Below are 26863 nucleotides of genomic sequence, written 5' to 3' on the forward strand. Positions count from 1 at the left end.
GAGTAGGAGGGTTCCTATGGCAGATGGAGTTCTTTTCTTTTCTGCCTTGTGTGGCCTGTACCTGAGCAGTGGATGTCTGCCTAAAAAGGGGAAGGTGCAGTGAAGGGGCAGTGGGCCAGGGAAGGTATCATTGACTTCCAAACAGAGAGGGAGTGAGAAGATTCAGACAACAAGTAGGTCACTTAGCTCTTATGGATGGCATGGTCTGCCCCTAAGCAGTCAATGTGCACCAGAGAAGCAGGAGTGTGGAGGTATGTGGAATGGGTGTGTGTGTATATAGATGTGTGTTGGGTGTGAGCAGGTTAGGTCTTTGGAACCAAGGGAAGAAGAGAGAGAGACAGAGAGAGAGAGAGAGAGAGAGAGAGAGAGAGAGAGAGAGAGTTCAAACAGTAAGTGTGGTCTTACCTGTTTTGTTTTGTCTGGGAGTGTTATTTTTTAATTAGGTTACACGATATTATTTTTTGGGATCTGTCTAAGGCATTATTGCCCCATCTGATAAAGCAAACCCCGCCATGAGAAACTTGTAATCAAATGTAGAACTCACTATACACTTATGTTCATATCTCACTGGTCTAAAAGATTCACATAATCACACTGAATATTATTGTAACAGAAGTTCCATATGCTGTGTGCACAGAAAATGAAGCAGGTACTGGATGAAGCATGAGAATTGTAAGGAAAATTAGGGCTTCAATCAGAATCGTGCCAAATTCCCCATCTTTCTATGATTCAGTTTCCTCATCTGTGTTGAGTCACAAGCTAGGGGAATTATGATCACGTGTATGCTGAGTGTTCCTGAGAATAGTATTTGATCACAAACCTGTGGATTCCCATCACGATGAGCACTAACTGATGTTTCCTGCAGGAGCAGATGAGCGGGAGCTGAAGGTGATTCAGCCTGAGAAATTAGTTTCTGTCTCTGCTGGAGACTCAGCCATTCTGAACTGCACTGTGACCTCCCTGATGCCTGTGGGGCCCATGAAGTGGTCGAGGGGTGAAGGACAAAGTCGGCTCATTATATATAGTTTCATAGGAGAGCGGTTCCCCAGAGTCACAAATGTAACCGATGTTACAAAGAGAAACAACCTGGACTTTTCCATCCGCATCAGTAACATCACCCCTGCTGATGCTGGCACCTACTACTGTGTGAAGTTCCAGCCTGACACATCAGAGCTTGGGAAAGAGATTCAGTCTGGGGGAGGCACCATGTTGTATGTGCTTGGTAAGTACTGCATTGTCCTCCTCATCCCTGATTTCTCCAACAAGTAAAAACCGTGTTCAAGATTCTGTGAACAAGTAAGAAACAAGTATGGAAGGAAGCCCTCATGTTCATAGGGTGACTTTCCCCAACTATGGTCCAAGGAAACTGAAGAAAGGAGGTGACATGCTGTTTGCTAGAGGTTCTCCTTTTGTCGAATGGGGTAAATCCATGCCCTTGTATGCCTCTCTCACAGAGCTTACCTTCCTCAATCTGTCCCAGCCTAGTGGCTGATAAAGAAAGACACTGACAGCTGATTGCTTGGACCAGTGATGGGGCCACACCTGTCCTAATGCCTCCAGAGTGTCCTTTTCAGCTGATGAAGTCATCACTTTCTGCCCTAACAACCTGGGGCCTAGTTGTGCCAGGTTCTACTCTAGAAGTCTACTCTAGCTGTCAAGCAGGAGCTCTTTACTCAAAATGTGTGTCTCCTCCTTTCCAATAGAAAGAGCACATCAATACAGAAAATGATGCTAAGGAACGTTGTGATTTCTTCATTTCCTGTCCAATTACAGCACAATGAGATCATTCTGGATATGTCTATATTCTCTGAAGCATCTCTTAGCTCTGGTTTAGCTGTTACCACCAGGTTACCCTTGGTATTGTCAGAAAACATGTTTCAGGGACCAACTCTCACAGGCACTAAAGGTTTGGGCCAGTGTTAGCTTACCTCCTAGAGGTACTTCCATGAGGATTGTCAGTCCCCAGCTGAGGTAGCCAAATGCTTACTTTGAATTTCCTGACAGAAGCCTACATTTCTCTAACTTGGTCTTGATTTCAAGAATTTTGCAACATGAGGGACAGTCACACAATCCAGCCCAAACTTCTTAGAGATGTGAGCTCTGTATGTCTGTGTTCTGTCCATGATCACATATCCAGTCAGTGCTGGGATCTGGCCTATAATCCATGTCTCATCCAGGCCTGCTTCTAATTGTCCAAGCAAGAGACACCTTGTTCACTTAGAAGCCTGATGAATAAGATATGTTGAGTCAGAATTTCTTGAACTCAGCCAACATGTTCACTCACCACCACCTCCAAAGTTTAGAGATTTTCCTCATTCTCAGATTGTATATATAGTAGTGATCAGAAATCTACAAAAATGTCAGGCATACCAATATTCTGTGTGAGAATTCTTCCCCTGAGGGAACAAAGCATAATGGTGCAACACCTAGAGATACCATATTTCAGATCTCAGGCCATGAATGTTTAATTTGTTTCAATTTTTGGCTAAGTAAACAGTGCCACAGTGGATCAACTCTTATGGGAGTTTTCCTGGCCATAAGGCACATGTTCTCTGGAGAAGGCCTGCTGCTTTTGAGGGTGAATTAGAGTATAGAGTTGTTAGTGTTTTGCCACATAGATGTGATGTATCAGGTCTTCTCCCAACCCCTCAACAGAGAGAAACATGGAGAGTGACTTCCTCCTGAATCCATCCATTTCATGTACAAGGACACTGAAGTTCAAGGTAACGCAATGTTTAGGCAATCCCAACCAGCAAGAGACTCGAGTAATATAAAACCCATTAGTTTTCAGTGATGCTAGCTTTATTTTCCATATCATTTGTCCTGAAGATACTGTTGAAGAAGGACACACTTGTAAGGAGATGCATAAAATATCAATGTGTCCTGTGTCTGTTATATAATTTTCAGCTAAGCATTTGTTATATGGGGGAAGTCACATTTCCTTTTAGAAAGGAAGATGCTGGCACTAATAGATGTCACCTGACTTATGTGTAGGTGAAGGGTTGACCAGAGCACACTGCCTCATATGTGCTATTCTTCTTACATAGTTTATTCTTTGAGCAGCAGACAGAGAGTAGAGCTTCTTCCTGCATCCATTCAGGGTCTACAGGACCCTAGAGCCCCTGGAACAAAGGCCTCCTTTTCCCTTGAGCTATCTGGAGCAGTAATCTGTCATAGAATTCCTCAGGTCAGATTCTTAGGAAAGAACTAGAGGGGCAGGGCTCCAGTGTGGGGACAATTGTTTTCTTGAGGGAAAGGAAAGTGAGGGAACAGGAAATGGCCTCTGAGATGCAGCTGAAAAGAGCAGACAGGATCTCTGTTTTCAGTATAGAGTGTCCTCATTTTTGGCATATGATGCTCATAGTTCTTCTGAGAAAAACTTGAGCTCTCTGTATATCACCTGATACAGCTGTATGCAGAAAAACCAGTGGCATATCATGGTTTTCAAACCTTGGATAGCTCATTAAACCTGACCCTTAGTTTCCTCTTCTGTAGAAGGTGGCTCCTATGCCCGATTTTCCAGAGAATTATGACTATCCAGAGAACTTATGAGAGTCTGGCATCTCTGGCATTGTGCCTTGGAGGGGCACAATCTAGCTTTTTATGGAGTCCTCAGTTTTCCATTTTGTGATGATGACAGCCGTGGTCCCTGGTAGGTGTTCCTTGATGAGGGAGAAACCATGCATATATTCTTGGCTGGTGATGTCAGGGTCATTAGGAACATCAGAATTGTTGTATTTTGCAGGAGAGAAGAAAGAATTTAAATGCCTAAACATGAATGCCAGCACAGCTACTCTCTGAGAAGTGCCCAGGACAAGATCTTCTGTAGGGGCCTCATGATACCGTCTTCTTGCTACACAGTATGTAAACTGGTTATATTGAAGGAATGAAGTCAGATAACATACTTAGAGAAACTGCTGACTTCTAGAAAGTATTTCACCAGTGTGAACTACCTTGAAAGAAAAATTCTCAACTTCATATGGAATAACAAGAAACCCAGAACTGCTAAAACAATCCTCTACAATAAAAGATCTTCTGGAGGTAACTCCATCCCTGGTCTTAACCTGTACTATAGAGCAACAGTAATAAAAACTGCATGGTAGTGGCATAGAAACAGAATGGTGGATCAACAGAACCGAACAGAAGATCCAGAAATAAATCCACACACTATGGACATCTGATCTTTGACAAAGATGCCAAAACTATACAATGGAAAAAAGATAGCATCTTCAACAAATGGTGCTGGTCTAACTGGATATCTACATGTAGAAAAATGCAAATAGATCCATACTTCTCACCGTGCACAAAACTGAAGTCTAAGTGGATCAAAGACCTCAACATAAAACCAGACACATTAAATCAGTTAGAAGAAAAATTGGGGAAGACCCTTGAACTCATTGGTATAGGAGACAACTTCCTGAACAGAACACCAACAGCACAGGCTCTAAGAGCAACAATCAATAATGGGACCCCATGAAATTGAAAAACTTCTGTAAAGCAAAGGACACCGTCATCAAAACAAAACGACTTCCTACAGATGGGAAAGAATTTTCACTAACACTGAAATTTATCTGACAGATGGCTAATATCCAGTATATATAAAGAACTAAAGAGGCATGGGGGAGCACGATGGCGGTGCCAGGAGAACACTGTGTCTGAGGAGCAGGACAACATTTTCTGTACAGCAACCAAGAGACTGAACTCTGGGCCCTAAAACAACAGCGATCGTGCTGACTTGGGCTACCTCAGCTTTGTCTGGGGAAGGTCTCGCAGACCCGCGGGTATGAGCCGCCATCACTGAACTGGACTCAAGCCACCAGTATGGAGAGTAGCTGAGCGCCCAGTTCTCAGACACAGATGGAGCTGTGCACCCTTAGCCCAACATAGACTGGTTGTCCCTGTCTGGAGAGGCCTCCACAGGGAAGGAAGGAAACAGTGCTGACTTGGACCACCCAGGCTTTCCCTGGGGAAAGTCTCTTGCAGATCTGCGGGTACGCGCTGTCATCACTGATCTGGGCCCAAGCAGGGAGCACAGAGTTTTTGGGAACTCAACTCCTGAAGACTAGTGGGCAGGCATGCCCGCCACCAGCCCAGAGACCTGCCATGTACCAACTATTCCTCACAGACATAACTGTGCACCCCAGGACACCAGAGTTTAGGAGTCACTGTCTGGAGAAACCCTCAAAGGAGATGGACTTAGGCCACCCAGTATATCCCCAGAAAAGGTCCCACAGACTGGCACAAACCAGGGACCTGCTGTGCCCCAGATAGCATGCTGCTACCAGGAGAGCAGTACGCACCCTCCATAGATTACCCCTTGGGTACTGGGGCACAGAGACCCAACATCATACCTACAAAAGCCTGGGATACCCGAGATTAACCCCCAGATACTGCTCCAAGGGGCAACCAGTTATCCCTAACAAAACTGACCAAACCACCACCGGACATACGATTACAGCACCAGATCAATAAATTTACAGCAAGAAACCCAGAAGCAGGACAGCTGTCTTCAGGACTTCTCCCAGTGAGAGGAGAGCCCTCTCGACTAACAAGGACCACAGTTACCACCCAGGTCTCTATGCCTGAGGTGAGCTGTAGCAACTCCTAAAAAACACCAGACATCCACTGACTATACCCAAAAAGCTGAGAAGGCTTCCTTCAGGAAAAACTATCTTCCTGCCAAAGGGATTCTCTCCACCACAGGATTCCAGGAACCACCAGAAACTAACTTCTAAGATAGAAACTAACACCTAAGATAGCCCAATGTGTAGAGGCCAGCATAAAAGTTCAACCAACACACAGAGGAGGGCTTTGCAGCCAGTCCTAAAGATACCTGATAAAACAGGATCAGATGAATGGGGAGGAGGTCCCCCCTATCAGTGGACTTGGAAAGGGGCACGGTGGAGATGAGGGAGGGAGGGAGGGACTGGGAGGGAATGAGGGATCAGGACACAGCTGGGATACAGAGTTAATAAAATGTAACTGATTAAATAAATAAATAAATAAATAAATAAAAGAAAAAAAAGTTCAACCAACAAAAGCCAGAGCAATATGGCATCTCCAGAACCCAGTTATCTAGGGGCAAGTAGCCCTAGATACCCCAGCATAATTGAAATTCAAGAAGATGACCTACCATCTATGATCATGAAGAAGATAATAGAGGAAACAAATAAAATACGTAAGGAAATAGACCAAGCTGCAGCCAAACAGTTTGTGGCCTGTAGAGAGGAAATGCTTAAATCACTGAATGAAATAAAAGAAACAGAGGATTGTTCAAACAAACCGCTGAAGGAATTGATGGAAAAACAGGAAAATACAGTCAGACAGATGAAGTAAATCAACAAAATGTCTCAAGATCTGAAGATAGAATTGGAAAAATTAAAAAAAAAGCACAAATTGAAGAAATAGTGGAGAGAAAGAAGTTAGGAAAGAAAACAGGAACTACAGAGGTTAGCATAACCAATAGGCTACAAGAAATGGAAGAAAGAATCTCAGGTGTGGAAGATAGAATGGAAGAAATAGATGTAATAGTCAAAGAAAATATTAAATCTAAAAACTTCCTGACACAGACCGTCCAAGAAATTCAAGACAACATAAAAAGACAAAACCTAAGAATAACAGGAATAGAGGAAAAAGAAGATTCCCTGCACCAAGGCCCAGAAAATATTTTCAACAAAATCATTGAAGAAAATTTCCCCAAAATAAAAGAGAGGCCAATAAGAATACAAGAGGCCTACAGAACAGTCAATAAATTAAACCAGAAAAGAAAATTCACCCACCACATAATAATCAAAACAGTAAGTATACAGAACAAAGAAAAGATACTAAAAGCTGCAAGGGAAAAAGGCCAAGTAACATATAATAGCAAACCCATTAAAATCATACCTGACTTTTCAACAGAGACTATGAAAGCCAGAAGGGCCTGGACGGATATCATGCAGACCCTAAGAGAACACAGATGTCAGCCTAGGCTATCATACCCAGCAAAACTTTCAGAGAATAGAAGATAGAATAGAAGATATTCAATGACATATAATAGAGAATAGAAGATATTCAATGACAAAAACAAATTTCAACAATGCCTACACACAAATCCAGTGTTACAGAACACACTAGAAGGAAAAATATAACCCAAGAAAAATAGCTACTTTCAAGAAAACACAGGAAATAACTAACCTCACTACAGTAAAACAAAAAGCAAGCAAGCACAAAACCTTATGACCACAGACATCAAAATCGAAGGATCTAACAGCCACTGGTCATTAATCTCTTTCAACATCAATGGTTCAATTCTCCAATAAAAAGATACAGACTAATAGAATGGATGCTTAAACAAAACCCAGCAATCTGTTGCATAAAAGAAACACACCTAAGTCACAAAGATAGACATTACCTGAGGGTAAAGGGATGGAAGACAGCTTTCCAAACAAATGGACCCAAGAAGCAAGCAGGAGTATCCATTCTAATATCTGATAAAATAGACTTTCAACAAAAATTAATAAAAAGAGATAGGGAAGTAAACTTCATACTCATCAAGGGAAAATTCCACCAAGAAGACATCACAATCCTGAACATCTATGCCCCAAATACAAGGGCACCCACATTTGTAAAAGAAACATTGATAAAATTTAAACCACATATAGATCCCCACATATTAATAGTGGGAGGCTTCAACACCCCATTCTCAACAAAGGACAGGTCAACAAAACAGAAATTCAACAAAGAAACAATGTCTCTAACAGAGGTCATGAATCAAATGGACCTAACAGACATTTACAGAACCTTTCACCCAAACACAAAAGAATTTACCTTCTTCTCAGCACCTCATGGAACCTTGTCCAAAATAGACCATATAGTTGGTCATAAAGCAAGCCTCAACAGATATAAGAAGATTGAAATTATCCCTTATTTCTGTCTGATCACCATGGAATAAAGCTGAATCTCAACAACAACAGAAATAGCAAAAAACCTACACACATGGAAACTGAACAACTTGCTAGTAAATGACAGCTGGGTCAGGGAAGAAATAAAGAAAGAAATTAAAGTCTTCCTAGAACTCAATGAAAATGAAGACACGACATACCCAAAATTGTGGGACACAATGAAAGCAGTGCTAAGAGGAAAGTTCATAGCACTAAGTGCCTTCAAGAAGAAATGTGAGACAGCTCTTTCAAGCAACTTAATGGCTCACTTAAGAACCCTAGACAAAGAAGAAGCAGACACACCAAAGAGGAGTAGACAGCTGGAAATAATCAAACTCAGGGCTGAATTCAATCAAATAGAAACAAATAAAACAATTCAAAGAATCAGTGAAGCTAAACGCTGGTTCTCTGAGAAAATCAACAAGATAGACAAACCCATTGCCAAGCTAACTAAAAGGCCGAGAGACACCATCCAAATCAACAAAAGCAGAAATGAAAAGGAGGACATAACTACAGACAGTGAGGAAATCCAATCATAAGGACTTACTTCAAAAGTCTATATGCCACAAAATTTGAAATGGACAATTTTCTTGATCGATTAAACTTACCAAAGCTGAATCAGGACCAGGTAAATCAATTAAATAGCCCTATATCCTCCAAGGAAATAGAAGCGGTCATCGAAAGTCAACCATCCACAAAAAGCCCAGGACCAGATAGTTTCAGTGCAGAATTCTACCAGACCTTCAAAGAAGAGCTACTTCTAGTTCTCTTCAAACTATTCCACAAAATAGAAACAGAAGGAACATTACCAAACTCATTGTATGAAGCCACAGTCACCTTGGTACCCAAACCTCACAAAGACCCAACAAAAAAAAGATAATTTCAGGCCAATTTCACTTATGAACATTGATGTAAAAATACTGAACAAAATACTCCCAAACTGAATACAAGAACACATCAAAGATAACATCCACTATGACCAAGTAGGCTTCATCCCAGGTATGCAGGGGTGGTTCAATATATGGAAATCCATCAATGTGATCCACCATATTAACAAATTGAAAGAAAAAAAACACATGATAATCTCCCTAGATGCTGAAAAAGCATTTGACAAAATCCAATACCCATTCATATTTAAAGTATTTATTTAAATATTTATTTAATATATATAATATATTTAAAGAGATCAGAGATACAAGACATATTTCTAAACATAGCAAAGGCGATATACAGCAAGCCTATAGCCAACATCAAACTGAACAGAGAGAAACTTAAAGCAATCTCACTGAAATCAGGGACAAGACAAGGCTGCCCACTCTCTCCATATCTCTTCAACATAGTCTGGAAGTCCTTACTAGAGCAATAAGACAGTCGAAGGAAATCAAGGGGATACAAATTGGAAAGGAAGAAGTCAAATTATCACTATTTAAAGATGATATGATAGTATATGTGAGTGACCCCCAAAACTCTACCAGGAAACTCCTACAGCTGATAAACACGTTCAGCAAAGTGTCCAGATACAAAATTAACTCAAAAAAAAAAATCAGTAGCCCTCCTGTATACAAAAGACCAAAGGGCTGAGAAAGAAATTAGGGAAACAACACCCTTCACAATAGCCACAAATGACACAAAGTACCTTGGAGTAACCCTAACCAAGGAAGTCAAAGACTTGTATGAAAAAAATTTCAAGTCTCTGAAGAAAGAATTAGAAGATGATATCAGAAGATGGAAAGATCTCCTATGCTCATGCCTTGGTAGGATTAACATAGTAAAAATGGCCAACTTACCAAATGCAATCTACAGATTCAACACAATTCCCAGTAAATTACCAACACAATTCTTTACAGACCGGGAAAGAAAAACTCTCAACTTCATATGGAATAACAAGAAACCCAGAATTGTTAAAACAATCCTCTACAATAAAAGATCTTCTGTAAGTATCTCCATCCCTGATCTTAAGTTGTACTATAGAGCAACAGTTTTAAAGAATGCCTGGTACTGGATTAGAAACAGAATGGTGGATCAATAGATCTGCACAGAAGACCCAGAAATAAACCCACACACTTATGGACACCTGATCTTTGACAAAGATGCCAAAACTATACAATGGAAAAAACATAGCATCTTTAACAAATGGTGCTGGTCCAACCGGATGTGTACATGTAGAAAAATGAAAATAGATCCATACTTATCACCCAACACAAAACTACAGACCAAGTGGATCAAAGATCTCAACATAAAACCAGGCACATTAAATCGGCTAGAAGAAAAAGTGGGGAATACTCTAGAACTCATTGATACAGGAGACAACTTCCTGAACAGAACACCAACAGCACAGGCGGCTCTAACAGCAAATATCAATAAATGGGACCTCATGAAACTGAAAAGCTTCTGTAAAGCAAACGGCACCATCATCAAAACAAAATGACTGCCTACAGATCAGGAAAGAGTTTTCACTAACCCTTTATTGGACAGAAGACTAATATCCAGTATACATAAAGAAATAAAGAAGCATAAATACATAAATGGTAGGAATATAAACTTGTACAACCACTCTGAAAATCAATCTGGCGCTTTCTGGGGCAACTAGGGATAGCGCTTCCTCAAGATCTAGCCATACCACTACTAGGCATATATCCAAAAGAGGCTCAGGTACACAATAAGGATATTTGCTCAACCATGCTTGTAACATTTTGTTTGTAATATCCAGAAGCTAGAAACAACCCAGATGCCCCTCAACTAAAGAATGGATGCAGAAATTTTGGTACATCTATACAATGGAATATTACTCAACTATAAAAAATAAGGAAATCATGAAATTTGCAGGTAAATGGTAGGAACTGAAAAGGATCATCTTGACTGAGCTGTCCCAGAAGCAGAAAGACATGCACAGTATATACTCACTCATATAGACATATAATACAGGATAAATATACTAAAATCAGTACATCTAAAGAAACTAATCAAGAGAGAGGACTCTGACTAAAATGCTCAATCCCCATCCTGACAGGCAAAGAGGATGGACATAAGAAGAAGAAGAAAACAAGAAACATTTTAGGAACCTGACACAGAGGGTCTCTGAAAGGCTCTGCCCCGCAGACTATCAAAGCAGACACTGAGAGTTATGGCCAACTCTTGACCAGAGTGCATGGAATCTTATGAAAGAAGAGGGAAATAGTAATATCTGGAGAGGACAGGGTCTCCACAAGGAGAGCAACAGAACTAGAAAATTTGAACACAGGGGTCTTTCCAGAGAGTCATACTCCAACCAAGTAGCATGCATGGAGATAACCTAGAACCCCTGTACAAATGTAGCCCGAGGCAGTTCAGTGTCCAAGTAGGTTCCATAGTAATGGGAAGAGGGGCTGCCTCTGACATAAACTGATTGGCCTGATCTTTAATCACATCCCCCTGAGGAGGGTGCAGCCTTACCAGGCCACAGAGATGACAATGCAGCCACTCCTGATGAGATCTGATAGACTAAGATCAGAAGGAAGGAGAGGGGACCTTCCCTATCAGTGGACTTGGGGAGGGTCATATGTGATGAAGGGGGAGAGAAAGTGTGATTAGGAGGGGGGAGGGAGGGATTTATGGGGGGATACAAAGTGAATAAACTGTAATTAATAAAAAAAATAAAGAAAAAATAAAGTTTTATCAAGGCAGACCTTTGTTCAAGTGTAATCTCAGGGCAAATCTTTCATATATTGCACAGGTCTGCATGAAAACTTTCTGGGGACAGAAATTTCTCTTCTTCACTCAGGACTCTGTGCTGATCCCTTCTCATGGTCATCTGATCTCTATAATTAGCCCCTCTGTAGGAAATGTCTGGGTGCCCATTGTCCTCTAAAAGCCACTTGTCCTGCTTAAGCTTGCTAAAGTCTCTTTGAAGGGGACATTGATATATATTAGACAAAGATTAGGATTTAAAACAATCAGCTTTGGATGGTAGATTAACTTTGAACTTTAGACTGTGTAACTTTCCTGCCCACATGCCCTCTGACCTTAATCCTACCAAAGCTTCAGTCACTGGCATCAGCACAGTGAAAGAATGCCTGTAAATTCCTAATAAAAGGCAGGAAGGGCTCTTGCTTTGTGGCACTTCTGGGATGTATTTTATTTCTCAGTTATAATAGATGTCAATCTACAAATAAATACTGTAGTTTGTTTAGGTTTCATGAGGAGGCCAAGAGGAATATACAATATAAAATATAAAATATTTGGTAATTCCCTTTCTTGGCAAGGCTTCGAACTTTAACTTTCCTAGCCCTTCCTCGTTTTCCCCTGGACATCTGTGTTAAACTGTGCAGACACAGAAGAAGGGATACCACAGGAGGATCAGGACAAAAACAGGAAAAAACATTGAGGAGGATGAGCACTTACTGTCTGTAGCTAGTATACAATTGTGACATGGGGGTAGAGCAGGTTCTTTGTGTGGATGAAGCTCTGGTGTTGATCCCAAGCACACAGCAAACCATGGTGATGGTGGTATTATCTAGGAAGGTTATAGACAATGTTATGTCCTCAGTGGAGGACATCGCAGACTCATCTTGTCTCCATTCTCCTTTACAGCAAATTCATCTCCTCCTGTGGTCTCAGGACCTGCAGCCCCAGCTTCATTGATGCAGACAGTGACCTTCACATGCTAGTTTCATGGATTCTTACCTCAGGATATCAAACTGAACTGGTTCAAAAATAGAAAAAAGCTCTATCACTTCGAAAGTACTGTGGACCCCTAAGGAGAAGGAGTCTTCTACAATGTCTGCAGCACAGCCCAGGTGGTGCTGGCACCTTGGGATGTTCATTCTCAGATCATCTGTGAGTTGGCCCATGACTCTTTGGGGGGAAGTCCTCTCCGTGGGATTGCCAGCTTGTCTGACATCATCCTAGGTAGGTGTCTCTGAACCACAGCTCAAGCTCATATCTGGTTAGAATGGTTTGTTCACAGTTCCCAGCAAGTATTCATGTGTACCACATAGGAGGGATAAAAGACTATGATCAGCACATGAAGGAAATTGTACTTTAACAAAAGAAATAAAAGCTATACTATTTATGAGCCACAGAGCTCATGCACAGCATTTTCAAGCATTTATTTCTGTCCTAGTGTACACTGGCATTTTCCTTATTAATTTTGCTTATTAGAATCCACACTCATCACTGCCTGAGATGCTGTTTTAGGAGCTATGCTTAGTGGAAGCTCTACTCTGAAACAAACACTCCTGTCCCATGATTCATTTGTAATGGGGGTGGGTCCTCAGGACTCCAGACTCTTCCCTGTGCCAAAGTTCCATCTGCCCAGAATTCTGCTTGTGCTTTTTCAGTTCCACCCACCCTGGAGGTCAGCCAGCATCCAACAGTGATACTGAATCTGACAAATGTCACCTGTCAAGTGAAGAAATTCTATCCTTCAAACCTCCAGTTGACCTGGATAAAGAATGGGAATATGTCTCAAACAGAAGTGGCTTCTACACTCACAGTAAACAAGGATGGAACCTACACAAGGACCAGCTGGCTCTTTGTGAACATATCTGCCCATGAGGAGGAGATGGTACTCACATGTCAGGTTGAGCATGATGGACAGCCAGCAGTCATGAAATCACACACTGTGGTGGTCAGTGCACATCAGAGGGAGCAAGGTACTGGCATCATGTCTGGTGAGGTCTCCACCCCACCTTCTTGGCTGTGTGAAATATGGCCAAGTAGAACAAATTTCTGATGAGAAATAGCACAAGATAATGTGCCACTATGTCCTCCCACAAATTTGTTCTTATCTCCAGCAGCTGAGATGGTGATCTTGATGGCATTTAGGACTGTGTTAGTTGCATCTGCCTAACTACACAAAACAACTTAGGTCAGGAACAACTATATTTCCCAACAATGATTTCTTTTATTTAACTTTTATTAATTACACTTTATTCATTTTGTATCCCCCCATAAGCCCCTCCCTTCTCCCCTCCCGATCCCACCCTCCCTCCCCTTTCTGCATGCATGCTCCTCCCCAAGTCCACTGATAGGGGAGGTCCTCCTCTCATTCTTTCTGATCTTAGTCTATCAGTTATCATCAGAAGTTGCTGCATTGTCATCTTCTGTGGTCTGGTAAGGCTGTTCCCCACTCAGGGGGAGGTGATCAAAGAGTAGGCCAATCAGATTATGTCAGAGGCAGTCCCTCTTCCCATTACTATGTAACCCATTTGGACACTGAACTGCCGTGGGCTACATCTGTGCAGGGATTCTAGGTTATCTCCATGAATAGTCCTTGGTTGGAGTATGAGTCTCTAGGAAGTTCACTGTGTTCAAATTTTCTCATTCTTTTACTCTCCTTGTGGGGTTCCTGTCCTCTCCAGCTCTTGTTATTTCCCAGTTCTTACATAAAATTCCATTCACTCTGCCCGACAGTTGGCCATCAGGCTCAGCATCTGCTTTGATAGTCTGCAGGGCAGAGGCTTTCAGAGGCCCTCTGTGGCAGGTTCCTAGGTTGTTTCCTGTTTTCTTCTTCTTTCGATGTCCATCCTCCCTGCCTTTCAGGATGGGGATTGAGCATTTTAGTTAGGGTCCTCTCTTTTGCTTAGTTTGTTTAGATGTACAAATTTTGGCGGGTTTATCCTACGTTGTATGTTTGTATGAGTGAGTATATACCATGTGTGTCTTTTTGCTTCTGTGACAACTCATTCAGGATGATCCTTTCCAGGTCCCATCATTTACCTGCAAATTTTATGATTTCCTTATTTTTCATTGCTGAGTAATACTCCATTGTATAGATGTACCACAGTTTCTGCATCCATTCTTCAGTTGAGGGGCATCTGGGCTGTTTCCAGCTTCTGGCTATTACAAATAAAGCTGCTACAAACAGGGTTGAGCAAATGTCTTTTTTGTGTATTTGAGCCTCTTTTAGATATATGCCTAGGAGTGGTATGGCTGGATATTGAGGAAACAGTATTCCTAGTTGTCTGAGAAAGTGCCAGATTGATTTCCAGAGTGGTTGTACAAGCTTCCATGCCCAGCAGCAGTGGAGAAGGGTTTCCCTTTCTCCACAACCTCTCCAGCATGTGTTGTCACTTGAGTTTTTGATCTTGGCCATTCTGCTGGGTGTAAGGTGAAATCTCAGGATTGTTTTGATTTGCATTTCCCTAATGGCTAATGAGGTTGAGCATTTCTTTAAATGCTTCTCTGCCATTTGATATTCCTCTACAGAGAGTTCTCTGTTTAGCTCTGTTCCCCATTTTTTAAGTGGATTACTTGGTTTCCTGCTTTTCAGCTTCATTAATTCTTTACATATACTGGATATGAGTCCTCTGTCAGATAAAGGGTTGGTGAAGATTCTTTCCCAATCTGTAGGTAGTCACTTTGTTTTGATGATGGTGTCCTTTGCTTTACAGGAGCTTTTCAGTTTCATGAGGTCCCATTTATCTTAAAAGTACTGTATTTTAAGTTTTTCAAAATCACTTTTATAGGCTTGTTTTGTGTACCCAAACTAGGTTTTATTTCATCTTTAAATCCTCATCAGCTTTTCTTGATAAAGTCTTTGGACCTGAAGAAATCCATCTCCATGTTTAAAATGAATTCAATTATCTTTAATGTTCATAAAAACACATTAGTCGTATGATATTGGGCATATTGTTGAATGTGGTATGTTTAGGAGTGTTTTTTTAATCCATTCTTATCTGCGTTTTCAAACTTCTGCTACAGGAATTCTCAAAGGATTTTATTGTTCTTCTTTATTCTACGGTCTATAGTGATACTCCTGTCTCAGTGTTGATGTGGAAAACTTGTTATTTCTCTCATATTCCATCAGTCATTAGAGAGACATTATGCACAAATGGTGGGAAACAGAATTCAGAGAAACTGTAGCACAGCCTCTGAAAACAAATAGGAAAAAAAAATAAAAAGAAAAATTGTTTTTTCATGGTCAGGCCTCAGAGATAGCTGAACTTAACTGCAGGCAGGCTAGCAGGAGTAAATTGGGGACACAATCCTGGGAAGGAAAGAGGTAGTATCTTATTAAGGGAATAATTTTTCCACGTATTTATTTGCCATGGCTGAGAGGTAAGTTGCATTCCAGGACATAAGCTAAAGATTTTAATTCTCTTGATGTGAAGTTTTAGTGCTTGGGTGTTTTTTGCTAGTCTGAAAATATCATTTTTTTATTCTGTTTGCTCCTGATTTATTTTGGTCTTTCCTTGAAATGAGAGGCAATCCATTTCAATGCTTGATGCAAAAATAATTACCTTTCTGTGTATAACTATTGTCTGCTGGTTTAAGATAAACACTTAAACCCCGAGGCCTCTGACATTTCATGCTGGGATATCCAATTCCAGGCAGTCTATTAATTAAACCTCAAATTCTTCAATTGAGAGTAGTCTTCAGACCATTCATTCATATTAGAATTAAAAGGAAGTACACTCTAACATAGATGAACAAAGGTAGGCCATTCTGTAGTCCTTCGGATATCAGCACAGGTGCTAAATACCTGGTTTAGCCCAGGAAGACATGTGGTTACAGTATAGGTCCAATAAAAGACATCATAGGTACTCAGAGAGCTGGAGGATGGGACGACCATTAATAATTTTTTTCAGACTGAAGAGATGGGAGGAGGCAATAGAATTCCTGTTTCACATCAGCTGTATAAAGTTGGGTGTCTGCTTATTCCTAAGGCTCCCTCAAGAGCATTTTATTCTTGTTTGCATGTAATTTCTGGAATGTTATAGTTTCATTTCTGTTGTTGTGATAAAATATCCTGACCAATAGAAACATTAGGGATGAAAGCTTTTGTTTAGCTTACAATTCGAACTTATAAAGAAAGTCAGGGAAGAACCCAAACATCACATCACACAGTCAAGAGCAGAGAGAAAAACTGTACCTACAATTTCTGTTTGCTGCCTGATGCTCAACTAGATTTCTTTGCTCATCTTACACATTGTGGGGCCCTGGGTTTAATGAATTAATGCCACCTACATTCAGAGTGGTGATAGCATCTCAATTAGCAATTAAGACAATCCTCCACAGACCCACCAACAGGTCAACTCAATTTAACAAATTCCTTGGCTGTGATGCTCTTCCTAGGCAATTCTAGGTTGTGACAAGTCAGAATTGACAACAACTAATTGACAACAAATCTTACACCAGGCAGTGTAAGAAATTACACTTTTGAGCCTCTCATTTCCACATACCAAGTGTTAGGATTAAAGGTTTGGGTTATCAAATTATCTGTATTGTTGGTGTGGTTGTGCTGGAGAGTGAGTCTAGGGCCTCTCATGTGTTAGCCAAACACCTCATTCAGTGAAATATACACCCAATGTGTTTCTATTCTTAAAAAAATAATGCTTGATTAATTGCAAATTAAAACTAGCTCTTCCTGAATGATGGAAATATTTCTGATGTCATCTGTACTGGAGTGGACATAGGCTACATGGTGGACGAGGAACCAGACAATGTAATCTTGTCTCATAAATTCTTATCTATACATTTATCTCCCTTTACCTGCATGTTTTCCAGCAAGTGGTTTTATTTGGCTGTTTGCCACTTTACCAGACTCCCTTCATCCCCCAGAATCTAGACTGTTTGGGTGACTTTTATCTAAACCAGGAAGAGTGTCAATTCACTTACTCATATGTTTTCTCTTTTATATGTATTTCCTGTTCACAGCTACTCCTGGGCTATTAAGAGACTTATCCTGTCTGTGCAGGGACACTGTCTCAGGGATCATCCTAAACAGCAGCAGTGAGGAACATCTCCTGACCTCACTAACCTGGAAACCCCTCTCCGCACCTGTGTACAGTTATCCCTGCAAAGTGGGAATAATATTTGCTGACAAATATGATTCTGAAAACCAAGCATTTCACAGTTGACAAAAAAAACTATTTTCTCCACAAAGAAAACACAAAATAATTAATTCAGGAACCATATATCAGTTATTGTTTCTCAGGAACACAGGTCCCAGAAACCTAAAATTGCACTGTGGAAATTTATAAAGCTTTTGTAGTAACAGAACTAAGAAAGTCATAGATCAAGACACTTGAAAGTCATTGCTGGGAACCTGAGAGAGGTGTGTTAAGAGCAGGGAAATATCGTAGATGCTTCAGATGTTATGTGGTGACATCCAGCAATAATGTTGGCTGAAACTATGTCTGCTAAGTTAACACATTCCAAAGAAAACATACTCTGTTTCTACATCTCAAATGATTCAGCTAATTGTCACAGAAATGTTAGTTAGGTAAAGAGGATGGCATACATGGATATTAAGACTGAATATGACTCAAGATAATTTGGATCTGGCCTGTAATATGCCAAACTTTCATTCACTGAAGTTTTAAACTGTTAATTGGCTTTGTAGAAGATTCCTTTTGAATGTTCATCTCCTTTTTGAGGACTTTTTCATAAAACCAAGTGCCATTTGACACTGACCACAAATTCTTATACACTTTTTCTTGGAAGAAAAAGTTGAAGACATGAGCTGTGGCCAATGGAGAAATAGAAACCTCATTACCATCTCTTTTGCTTCAAATTTATATTTTGAATTACTAGAGAAAATACATTCAAAATCCTCAAAGCTTTGATGAGCTTAGAGGTCCGTAGATGAGACAAGAGAAGACCAGGGATGATGAGCTCCATGTGACTTTTCTAATAGTTCCTTCTACTTTTTGATTTCAGAATTGAAGACTTCAGATTCTGCTAAAGTCCTTGTAGTTGTGCTCTTTGGAAACAAACTGCTGCTGGCAATTGTGGTTTTTTCTGTGTACAGGTACAAGAAGCAGAAGGCCTGAAGGTAACTTGGAAGGGATGCAGGTGCATTCATTAATTTTCTGTGATAAAACTTTGTGACTACAACAACTTATAGAATAAAAAGGTTTATTTGGCAGTTTACTGTTCCAGAGACATATGAGTCCCTCACGTTGGGGAAAAATGGCAGCCAGGAGAAATGTTATGTGCTCACATTCTTAGAAAAAAGCATGAAGCAGACTGATCAAACTGGAAATGGCAAAAAGGCTTTCATTCCCAAAGCTCACTTTTTGAGACATACTTTCTTTAGCAAGGCTATACCATATAAATCTTCCCAAACACTACCCACAACTGGGAACCAAGGCCCAAATATCCTAGCATATTCAAAGCACCAGATGGATATCAGTGTGTCGATGACCATAGAAATGGCAGGATCAGTAGGAAGGCCATGCCATTTATCTGTGGTAATCTTTCATTTCTGAGGCTCATCAAGAATCTTGTGGAAACCTTTGATACATGCCTAGCTCACAGGAAGTGTGTGCATACTGCAGAATGGTTCAGTCCAAGATGAACATAGGTGCCCAAGATACTGAGAGGATGTGAGGGAAATGGGCCCTGGGTAAGATGTGGTGTATGGGCTTCACTATTCTTCATGGAGGTTTCTACAATAAGTGGAAGACAACGAGTTCATGGGAAACATCAGTCTACATTATGAGACAGAATTTAAACTATTCAGATGGCTGTCATCACGACTGTTTCTGCTTTGGCCTCTCTGTGACCATGAAGAATACACTCAGGACAGGAATGCTAGGTAGAGAGATGTACCACGGACACTGTAGCATGAAGAAAATGTGTAAGTGATGAAGGGAATATTGAGTAAGAGGTGATTTTCCACAGCTCTTCCCTTCATCCTATACAACACTGGAACCCTATCTGCATAGAAGCTAGGTATAGAAGAAGAAGTTGTTGAGAAGCCATGGAAGACTGCTCCTAATTACTCCCTTACAAGAACAACCACAACACAGAATTTCTTATTGTCCTTCTGAATCTGCATTTTTATCCCAGAGCTCTGATGCTGTGTGCATATTGGGTTCTATTCTTGGAGTCCTTTTTGTCATTATCAAAATAATTTAAAAATGGACTTAAAGTTCAAATAATCTACCCTGGTGCAAAGAAAAATTCTCAGTACAGGCAAAGTGTAAATCTCAGCAACCTCATGGAAATGAAGGACAATGGAGGATCAAGGGGAAAAGCAGCCTTGCTGTTTCAGAAAGCATGGATGTCATACCTCAGAAAGGAAGGCTTACCAGCTGAACCTTAGCATAGCATGTAGGGACCGTGCTGCGGTGGGAGAATTCTAGGAAAGATGGGGTAATGTATCAAGTAATGTGAAAATTATTTTGATATCTTTTGTTATTGAGACAGGATCTCACTATGTAGCCTTGACTTTGCTGGAACTCTCTATTTAGAACAGAGCTGCCTTGAACTCATTAAGATTGGCTTGCCTCTGCCTTTTGCATGCTGGGATTGATTGTGGGTTGCATCATTACATCAATTTAAGAAAAATTATTCCAGTTATCCCTTTACTATAGTGTAAGTGTATCGTTTGCCTGATGCACCAATGGAGGACCATGCATGGAGAGGACCTAGACTACCTACTGGCTGATTGGGAGCTCAGTCTCCATGTGGATTTCTGAATCAGAGGATCAGGGGCTGCCTCTATCATGTATTCGTTTGACTGTTCTCTGATCATTGGCCCCTGATGATGCAGTCTTGCCAGTCACTGAGGAAGAGGATTCAGGCAATCCTGATGAGATATGGGCAGATGACAATGGCAGAGATTTCCTTGTTTCAGTGGACTAGGTGATGGAAGGTAGAGGGAGGAAGGGTGGGAGTGGGGGGAGTTGAGGGAGGGAGCTTCAATCAGGATATATAATGAATAAACTGTGAAGAAAAAATTAAAAATAAAAATTATAAAATAGGGTGTCCTTTGCCTAAAGGATTGACCCTGAGGTCTCCACCAAGATCATATTTTTTTTCTTAATCATCAACTTTTCTTTAATGAGCTTTTATTGGTAATCTAACACAACTCTGAAAAGTTAACCTTAAAAATATTTTGGAAACAAAATCATGTAGCAGAGCTTCCAAGCATTTTTGGTCTCCCTGGTCTTTAGCAGAAATAAGGCTGCAAAGAGTCCACAGGACAATTTTGGCTTCTAGATAAGAATACAAAGTGTTTGAGGTCTGTTTATACTAAATCCAGGTCAGTTTCTACCTCTTATTCTTTCGTTTTTGTTTTATCCAGACAGGTTCCACTATGCAGCATTCTTTGTCTCAGGACTCACTGTATAGTCCAGGCTGGCCTCGAATTTACAGAGCTCCCCCTGCCTCTGACTCCCCAATGCAAGGATTAAAGGAGTGCTCCAACATTACAGGTTCTACCTCTTATTCTTATCACATGATCTTTATCACTTATGTGAAAAAGGATCTGAGCCCCAATTCTTTTTTTTTTTTTTTCAATGCAGTTTATTCAGGAACATTGAACAATCCTCGGACCCCGGGGAAAGCCAGCCCACAGCTTAAATAGCCTCTGGGTAGCCAACCCAGGCGTGCCACGGGGGCAATGCAGATAGGTCCACATACATGGAAGCAAGCCAGATCCTCAGCCTTAGCCAAATGTGGAATTGACACCTAAATGAACATCTGTACAAAGACCCAATTTATTTCTAATATCAGAGATCAGACCTCTACTCTTGCCTGATGCGTCTAAAACAAAAAGGGGGAACTGTAGAGACCTGCGGAGCCCCAATTCTTGGCATGAAATTTCCCTTTTTGAATGCATCTGCCTGTTTATCATCCATTCCATTGGAATTGACCATCACTGCTCACTTTAGTTCATGTTCTCTGGTGCTCTTCTGGATCATAAACTCCCAACCTATTGATGTTCTCTGTTGAGCTGTATCATAATTTTAGGAATAAAAATTATTCTCATTTCCATTTTTCTGAAATATACTCAAACAAAATGAATAAGGAAATGCTCTTTAATTATTGAGATGAAAATAGCTTTTTCTGTCTTGTTTGTTGTCCTCATCCCTACTGCTCATGGTGTATATGTTGTGAAAGTTCAATGACTATGGCCACTTTTCTTTCTCTTCCTCTTTGATCTCTCTCTCTCTCTCTCTCTCTCTCTCTCTCTCTCTCTCTCTGTGTGTGTGTGTGTGTGTGTGTAGGCCTGTGTGTGTGTTTCTGTCTCATACCCACTTACAATGAAGACTTTAAAAATGGTGTCACTGCTCCTGAGAGGGTAAATATACAAAATTTGGTTCTGAAAAGAGGAGAAAGTATTGATCTATAGGGCTTTCAACACTCCATTATGTAAACACTATCCTCAAGGTTAGTTTCAATTAGCCAACCTTTAAAACTCTGAATGCTCAGCCATAACATTTTATCTCAGAGTGGTCCAACCTGTGCCTACACATCAATGCACTATTTCTGTGGTTTGAGCATGGCTTAATTCCTCTGCCCGTCTGTACTTGCCACAACATCTCCCAAGACCTCTCTACAGTTTCTACTAGCTCCTATTTTAGCTGCCAGAATGTGTTGAGTAACTAAATTAAATAGATTGACCTGTTTGCTTCTCCCAAATATACATTTCTTTAAAGTTATTTACTTTACATCCTGGTTGTATCTCATCGCTCTTCTTCAGAGACTTGAAGATTTTACATAGCCACAAATAATATAAAGTATCTTGGTGTAACTCTGACACAGTAAGTTATAGACCTTTATGACAAGAACTTTAAGTTTCTATAGAAATAAATTGAAGAAGATATTCAAAGATGGAAAGATGTCCCATGTTCATGGATTGGTAGAATAATCAAAGTAAAAATAGCCATCTATAGATTCACTTCATTTCCCATCAAAATGTGAACACAATTCTTTATAGAACTTGAAAAGACAATTCTCAACTTCATATGGAAAAATGAAAAACCAAGAATATCTAAAACAGTCATGTACAATAAAAGAATTTGTTGTTGAAGTACAACAAAGCAATAGTGGTTAAAATAAACACATGATATTACATGAAATTATACAGTTTAATCAATGGAATTGAATTGAAGAACAAGAAATAATCCCACACACCAATGGACACTTGTTATTTTTTTACAAAAAAACCAAAACCATCCAATGGAAAAAAATTAAGTATCCTTAACAAATGGTGCTGGTCTATCTAGATGGCTGCATGTAGAAGAATGGAAATAGACTTATATTTATATCACCTTACACAAAACTCAAGTCCAAGTAGATCAAAGATCTCAACATAAAGCTGCACACACTAAATTTAATAGAAGTGAAAGTGAGGATTAGTCTTAAATCACTGGCACATGGAAAACTTTCTGAACAGAACAGAGCTTTGAGTTGTTGTACCCCTATAACTACCCCATCTATGAACTGATGGAGCTAGATGAAGGGGCCAGTGTTGCAAAAGCAAAGGTGCAGGATCTTACATGACACAAGGCAACAAGATATCCTATAGGAGCCTTGGTGATGATCAAGTGTTGATAGGGTAGCAGAAGACAGAGGACTCAATCAGGCCAATGACTCATTGCAATTAACATTTGCAAGAAAAAAATGTTCAGCAAAAGGGTATACTGGATTTTATATCTTGACATCTTGAAGTTTCCTCAGCAAGATGCATTTTTATTAATAATTAATTACTATTATTTTTGAGGGAGTTTGCAAGGGCAAAGGGCAGTTTTGGAGGGATGGGATGATGGGGAACTGGGGTGCATGATGTAAAATTCACAAAGAATCAGTGAGAAGTTAAACAGAAAGAAAGAAAGGAGATAGTGAATACAATAGTAATTTTACAACTGCAGAAATTTTTGAAAGCAATTCACTACAGAGAAAATACAGCAAGGGGAGTGATTCAGTGTAAGGAAGTAGGGAACATGTGTTTATTATTGGAGCACTGCACAGGATATTTTATTACAACAAGAAATGAGTAGTGGAGGAGAGTATGAGAAACTTTATCAGCTATAGTGCACAGTTCCATCTATGTGCATAAAATACATGCACAACTGACTAAGACATGGCACAGTGACATATTTGCATAAAGCAGTGTAGATCTACATAAAAAGATTGAATGCTGTTAACAGGGTTCATTAATGGTAGGCTCCTACACCTCTGAACTTGCTTGTATCTGAGGAGCAACAGATACATTCCTATTGATGGAAGATTATTGAAAAAAGAGTGAACAAGGTAACATACATATGCAAAAATGTTTGAACGCAATTCAGCTCAGGTAATTTTACAGCAAGGAGAGTGGGGATTTAGTATAAGAAAGCAGGAAACATAAGTTTACTATTGGAACACTGCACAAAGACATTTTTTATTACTATACTAAACAGATGTGGAGCAGAGTACATGTTTCTTTAATATTTACAGTACACAGTGCCATGAATGTATAGAAAACACAGGCACAACTGATTAAGCATGGCATAGTGGCTTATTTGCAAATAAACAATGAACTTCAATATAGAGAAAACTAAATCCCATCTACAACAGCTAAAAGATTTCTCCATACATGGCTGGAGTTTCTTACATTGGAAGAGCAAAGCATATTTTCCCATGTAAGCTAGATTTTTAGAAATCATGGTGAGAATGTTAATTTCCTTTATAGTTGCAAAATGTATTTAAAGCAACACACAACCAGAGAAATTTCATCAAGGGAAGTGGTAATTTACACTAAGGAAGGAGGCCATACAAGTTTATTTTAGTGGCAGTTAATATGGATATTTGTGCTAGAGTTATGGTTAAAATCAGAACTATAAAGGAATGGTGGAGAAGCATATGAGTATATGAAATGTTCATAGCACACTCAACTCCATGCCACACACACACACACACACACACAAGATCACACACAATACTAAAATATTGCAAAGTGATCTGTCCAAAGAAATGTTCTTCAATCATAGCAAAAACATAATCCCCTTTTACATTTAGAAAGTTTTTCTCTCATGCATGTCTGAGGCTGGTTGAATTGGAAGACTAGATGTCACTTTTATATGTAATGTAAGTTTATCCAAAATGGAGTCAAATCAGAAGTTCTTCCAGAAGAGCACCAACCAATCTGTTATAATAGAGCTCTTATTGAGGAGCAGTTCACAGGACTTGGTAATTATTAACAAGAAAGCAGAGCACACAGAGTTAAGATTCACCACTGCTTAAAGACACTAGAATTGAGATTAGTTTAAATATCATGATTTCCTTGTTTTTGTTTGCTGAGTAGTATTCCATTGTGTAAATGTATCACAATTTCTCTATCCATTCCTCAACTGAGGGACATATGGTTTGTTTCCAGGTTCTGGCTATTACAAATAAAGCTGCTCAACAAACATGGTTGAACAAATACCCTTGCTGTGTACTTGAGCATCTTTTGTATATATGCCTAGGAGTGGTATACTGGATCTTGAGGAAGCACTATTCCTAATTGTCTGAGAAAGCACCAAATATGAAATTTGCAGGCAAATGGTGGGACCTAGAAAAGATCACTCTGAGTGAGGTATCCCAAAAGCAGAAAGACACACATGGTATATACTCACTTATATAGATCTATAAGATAGGAGAAACATACTGAAATCTATACACCTAAAGAAGATAAACAAGAAAGCAGACTCTGGGTAAGATAATCAATCCTCACTTAGAAAGACAAATGGGATGGACATTGGATGTAGGAGAAAACAAGTAACAGGACAGAAGCCTACCATAGAGGGCCTCTGAAAGACTCTACCTAGCATTTTATCAAACCAGATACTAAGACTCATAATCAAACCTTCGACAGAGTGCAGGGAATCATATGAAAGAAGGGGGAGTTAATATGACCTGGATGGACAGGAGCGCCACAAGGGCCAAATATATCTGGGCACAGGGGTCTTTTATGAGACTGTTTGTCCAGCCAAGGCCCACATATGGATATACCCTAGAACCTCTGCTCAGATGTAGCTTATGGTAGCTCATTATCCAAGCAGGTACTCAGGTAAGCGGAACAGGGACTATTTCTGACATGAACTCAATGGTGGGCTCTTTGACCTCCCACCCCCGAGGGAGGAGCAGCCCTGCTAGTCCACAGAAGAGGACTTTGCAGCCAGTCCTGGAGATACCTGATAAACCAGTGTCAGATGGAGGGAAGTAGGTCCTCCACTATGAGTAGGCTTCGAAAGGGGCAGGGAGAAGATGAGTGAGGGAAGGTGGAATTAGGAGGGAATGAGGGAGCTGGATACAGCTGGGATATAAAGTTAATAAACTATAACTTTTATTTAAAAAATCTTTTATTAATGGGAAGAGGGACTGCCTCTGACATGAACTGATTGGCCTGCTCTTTGATCACCTCCCCCTGAAAGAGGAGCAGCCTTTCCAGGCCACAGAGGAAGACAATGCAGCCACTCCTGATGAGATATGATAGACTAGGATCAGAAGGCAGGAGAGGAAGACTTTCCCTATCAGTGGACTTGTGGAGGGGCATGAGTGGAGAAGGAAGAAGGAAGGTGGCATTGGGAGGGGAAGTAGGGGTTGATGGGGGGATACAAGGTGGATAAACTGTTTCTGATAAAAATTAAAATAAAAATTGTAAAAAAATACCTAAATAAAAAAATCTTAAAAAAATTAAAAAAGATTAGTGTAATGGTTGTGGTTTGCACAAGAGAGAAGTATGCAAGAACATTATAAATATCTGAAACATTAACATCACACAGAACCTTTTGCAAAAAATCTCAGGGAAAATTACACCAAGGGAAGTAGTGATTTAGTATAAGAAAACAGGGAACAAGAGATTCTTATTGGAGCACTGCACAAGAACATTTAAGATTACAATAAGAAATAAGTAGGGGTGCAGAGTACAAGAATCTTTAATATTTATAGTCCAAAATATCATCTTTGTATAGAAAACACAAGCAAAAGTGAATAAAGCATTGCACAGTGGCTTTTGTGCAAAAACAAAACAAAAACAAAAAACAAAACCAAAAACAAAAAAAAACTAACAGACTTCTACTCTAGAGAAAACTACTCCTATTTAAAACGGTTGAAAGTTTTGTTCACATATCTCTGGAGTTGCTTCCATTAGAAGAACTGTGGATGTATACCAATGTGATGTGGGCATGCTAGATAGCATAAGTGAAACAGTCTCAGAACATAAAACATGGTCAGCAACACAGCTCAACTGGTAGAGT

The 26863-nt window shown here is 40.0% G+C and overlaps 1 pseudogene; it reads left to right on the forward strand.

The window, feature by feature from the left end:
* Positions 1 to 852: 852 nt before the first annotated feature.
* On the forward strand, positions 853 to 18679 carry LOC132654884 (signal-regulatory protein beta-1-like; annotated as a pseudogene).
* Positions 18680 to 26863: the final 8184 nt, after the last annotated feature.

Source organism: Meriones unguiculatus, chromosome 6 (assembly GCF_030254825.1).
Source record: "Meriones unguiculatus strain TT.TT164.6M chromosome 6, Bangor_MerUng_6.1, whole genome shotgun sequence".
NCBI classification, from domain to species: Eukaryota; Metazoa; Chordata; class Mammalia; order Rodentia; family Muridae; genus Meriones; species Meriones unguiculatus.